Source organism: Bombyx mori, chromosome 4 (genome assembly GCF_030269925.1).
Source record: "Bombyx mori chromosome 4, ASM3026992v2".
Taxonomy (NCBI): Eukaryota; Metazoa; Arthropoda; class Insecta; order Lepidoptera; family Bombycidae; genus Bombyx; species Bombyx mori.
This window is the reverse complement of record NC_085110.1, coordinates 11107218-11111534: the sequence shown is the minus strand read 5'-3', so window position 1 is coordinate 11111534 and position 4317 is coordinate 11107218. Positions and strand designations below refer to the sequence as shown.

The following is a 4317-nucleotide window of genomic DNA, read 5'->3' as shown; positions in this document are numbered from 1 at the left end:
TTTATTCACATGTTAATTTAATACGTTAGATAGCGGTTCCTTATAAGCGTTAGGTTCGTAAATCTAACACACTAAAACTAGTTTTACTCGTAGTCCTAAGAGATTAGTTGAAGAAAAATGTTTTAACAAATAACACTTTTAATACTAGCAATTACCGAGAAAAGATTTTGCGGTTAATTCTCAAGAAATACACTTTATGATTAGTGATAGAAGTCACATTTTTTATTGTACTAATTCCTAAGAAAAGGTGTAACAGCAGCCCTCATTATTTTTTTAAATGCATATGGATTGATTTTTTTTCAGTACCTTTTGAAACTCACATTGACTATATATACTATGCAAATAAAAGACTTAAATTAAATCTGTAAGAAAAAGACAGATTAATTTTGGAGTTCATAAAACAAGGAAGAGCTTCTTAACATCTTTATTACTATTAAATTTAAACATTTATTGTATTCAATTGAATTTAATGTATGGTTAAGTAAAGTTTTAGCGGTAGGCAGCGGCTTGGCTCTGCTCCTGGCATTGCTGAAGTCCATGGGCGACGGTAACCACTCACCATCAGGTGGGCCGTATGCTCGTCAGCCTTCAAGGGCAATAAAAAAAAAGTAATCGATGACAGTTAGTAGTTTATGAATATTAAATTCAATTAAACAACTTCTTTGATAGTCTATTTGGAACACGTTGTTTTAGTGACAATTGTTTAAGCTTTGGCTAGATAATTTACATTTGTTTTGTAAACGTTTTAGATGCGAGTGAGAAACGACGTGTGGCGAGTCAGACTGGATGTAATTAACAATTTGCGCAGCTCTGTCGGCGAAGCAGCGATGAAACCTGGTGACCTCTCGTGGCAGGTCAGTCGGTCCCAGCCCGTTGACCGCGTTGCACCATGCAATATTACTGGAGTAAGCCTTTCATGCGCCGACACTGTGGATGAAACATTTTACGACTTATTTCAAGATAGCCTTAAGTTCTCGTTTTATCAATATCTAAGATTCAACATTACAAGTTTTCATTTAAGATTGAAAATAGTTTATCACTGAATACCGTAATTTAGAATACATTGTTTTTTTTTTTATTTGTTTGGCGACATCTATCTGCGCTAATGCAACGACGCAACAATATCAAGTTTTGTTAAAAATCAACCTATACGTAAGGAACTCGAGGCAATTAACGTCCACGTAACACTTCAAATTATAATTTTTTCATATACAACTGCATAACTGACACACATAAATAACGAAATTAAATCTGATAAGCATAGTTTTTTAACCGAAAGATATTAGTTAGCAGTGGTGTAACTAGTAAGGAATTGTTTTTTATAAAATAGTATGTTTTTTTTCGCTCTTTTACTAAATATAAAATTTCTTAATTGGTAATGAAAAGAATGTAACGTAATTTACTAACAAAAAAATGAAACTTCTCAATAGGCTTACAGTAATAAAATCTTTCTTGAGAATTATTTTCAACAACAATATTTTTAAGGAGTAGGTATAAAGGTTATTTTCTCCCAAATATAACATTTATCCATATCTTCAATCGATAATGGGTGATGGCGCTTGACGTAGGACAAACAAGGCTGTTTTTAATGATGATACAGAAAGATAGTAATTTTTTGGTATTTTTAATTTTTATTCATCAAAATATGCACCCGTTGTATCGATGCATCTCAGCTAGCGCAATAGTGATTTTTCAATGCCCTTCTTGAAGAACTCAGATATACGGGAGCCAACAAACTCTTCAAAAGTATTTTGTATCGCCTCCCGCGTATTGAATTTTCTCTGCTCCTTCAAGATGTCAAAACTCCGAAAAAGTCGAAGTCAGTCCACGCGAGGTCTGGTGAGTACAATGGATGATCCAAAACTTCTAATCCCAGCTAGCTCTTGTAGCTTAGAGATTTGCGAGCTTCTCTATTATTCCAAACAGTACCCATCCATATCTATGCTGGTGCCAATTGGTAAGGCAGCAGTAATAAATTATACCGGCACTAGACCACCAGACAGTGATCATGACTTTTTAGAGGTAAATTTTCGTTTGGGGCATTGCGTAGGTGCTGAACCAGGGACTAATCGACATGATGGCTGCTTATGATGCGGTTCAAAATCCCTTCGTTTCTGTGTCTGATCTGTATGTTCGTCGCGGCAAATGGATCAGCATTGTTTTAGCGCTAACGTTGCAAGCTGCAACAAACTCAGCGGTATATCGAGTTTCATCAGTTTCCCCTAGAGTTTTTAATACGTGGTTGTTGACTTTAGTTTTCGGACGACCACGGAGTCAATTTTTTAGACAAGAATTTCTAAGTCGGAAGCGTTTACGGAACGAGCCGTGCGTTCGTTTGTAGTGTTCACTCCGTACGCGTCATTAATGTTGTGAGCTGTTTTTGCGGCATTGCTACAGCAACGGAACTCGTCTTCCATAATTACTCGTTTTTTTTTATCGAGTCCATATAAAAAGATAAAAATATAGTATAAACAAAACAACTAATCAATAAACAAAGGGTTGGATTTGAAAAAGACTTTATTCGTTGAATTTTGAATTTATAGCCAGCCATACATAAATTACGTTGGCCAATATTATAAAATGGAAACTTCATACCTATAATATACAGTAGTACTACTGCTACATCATATTATAATTAGTTCCATTAATTCTTACTTAAGATGAGATATATCAGTGGAATGCGTACCATTTGCAAACTATAATACAAATAATATAATTTATGTGAGGACACAGTCCTCATGGTGGTACCATTGCCACATAATCTCTGTTCAGTTTCATAGCACGTGTGACGGCACTACTATTATATTATATTATTATCATAATCTTTTGTATTAAAGCATTATTACTTTTTCATTTATTTAAGACATTTTTTTTGCATGTATTTCTTTACTTATCACAAATAGTTTTCACAAATCTCTAAAAATGTTTATTTTGTTTTTATTTACTTTTGACCATATACCTTACTTTACCCCTCCTCTGCCTTATTTTGCTAAAAAGCATTATTATCTTGTGTGAACAGATCCTACGCCCACGTGTAGACCAATAGCGCTCATAAAGAGTAATATCGCCCAATGGTCATTCGTCTGGGCGTAATTAACCTGTTAGTCGACATTGTAATTGAAAGCATTTTTTAATATTTACCTATATACTTTGTTTTAAAAATATTAACGAAATTATATGGTAGTTACGTACACTACAAATTAATCCTAAAGCAACATAAGAAATCTAATAAAATAATAAGCAACTTACAATTTTGTTTTCACAGCTTTTATAACAGCGGCTTCCGTAGCCGAATTCCTGGAACCACAGTGCATAATAGTGACTCCCGAAATTCTTGTTTCTGCTGGGCGTAGGTTATTTCTATTATTGTGTCCTATGCATGAGTAAGCCTTGGCGCGGCTGACTCGATTAAAAGTACGACTTATCAAGTCTGAGCATTATTTACTGCCTGACTCGGTGGTGCAGTAATTAGAGCCCCTCACTGTTACGCCGAGGGGCGTGGACTTTAGAACCTTAGAACTTATATCTCAAGATGGGTGGCGCATTTACGTTGTAGATGTCTATGGGCTCCAGTAACCACTTACAGCAGGTGGGTGGGCGTGAAGCTCGTCCACCCATATAAGCAATAAAAAAAAAAACGTTATGATTTTAAAGTATTTTTAGAAATAATTTTTTATCGTACGGATCCTAGAATTCTTATGTCTCCTCCATCTTAGTTAGTTACCAGAGTCCGTAGATGTCCTAACACGAAAGCCATTAAGCCATTATATTAAAATCTGAATGTTGTTGTAAAATGAGATAGATGCAGTTTGTTATTGAGCTTATGGATTTACTAAAAAAAATCCTACCCCCTCATTGGTAGCTTGAAGGCCTTTTTCTGCTACGCGCGTGCTGATAGATCAGCTCACGGTGATCACCCTAAGAGAACTTGCTGAGACCAGCAATTCGATTCCCACAACGGGTAAACATTCATGTGATGAACAGGTTTGTTTGCTCTTTGTCTGGGTGTTTATTATCTATATATGTAAAGATTTAAACGAATATAAGTATGTATGTCCGTCTCTGGTACCCATAACACAGGGAAATCTAATTTGTGGCCGGATGATCATGCGTGATTTGTTCTCAGTTATTTATTATTATTATTTAATTACTGGACGTTAGTTGCTGTACCTACTCTATCTGACTCTTACTTTGGTGGTAAGATATATAAATAGACGCAAAAAAACGAAACGCCAATAAACGGAAACCAACGTTCATTAGCTTAAAGCCATCGAATATCGATGCTTAAAGCATATAGATACTAATTTCATGTAGGTT

At 35.2% G+C, this 4317-nt stretch overlaps 1 long non-coding RNA gene across 1 annotated transcript; it reads right to left on the bottom strand.

Moving 5' to 3' along the window:
- Nucleotides 1-408: 408 nt before the first annotated feature.
- LOC134198786 (uncharacterized) lies at nt 409-3705 on the bottom strand. The gene is made up of 2 exons (XR_009972980.1): nt 3250-3705; nt 409-927 (listed from the first exon to the last, which is right to left on the bottom strand). It is a non-coding gene; the product is annotated as an uncharacterized LOC134198786 (long non-coding RNA).
- Between the last annotated feature and the right edge of the window lie 612 nt (nt 3706-4317).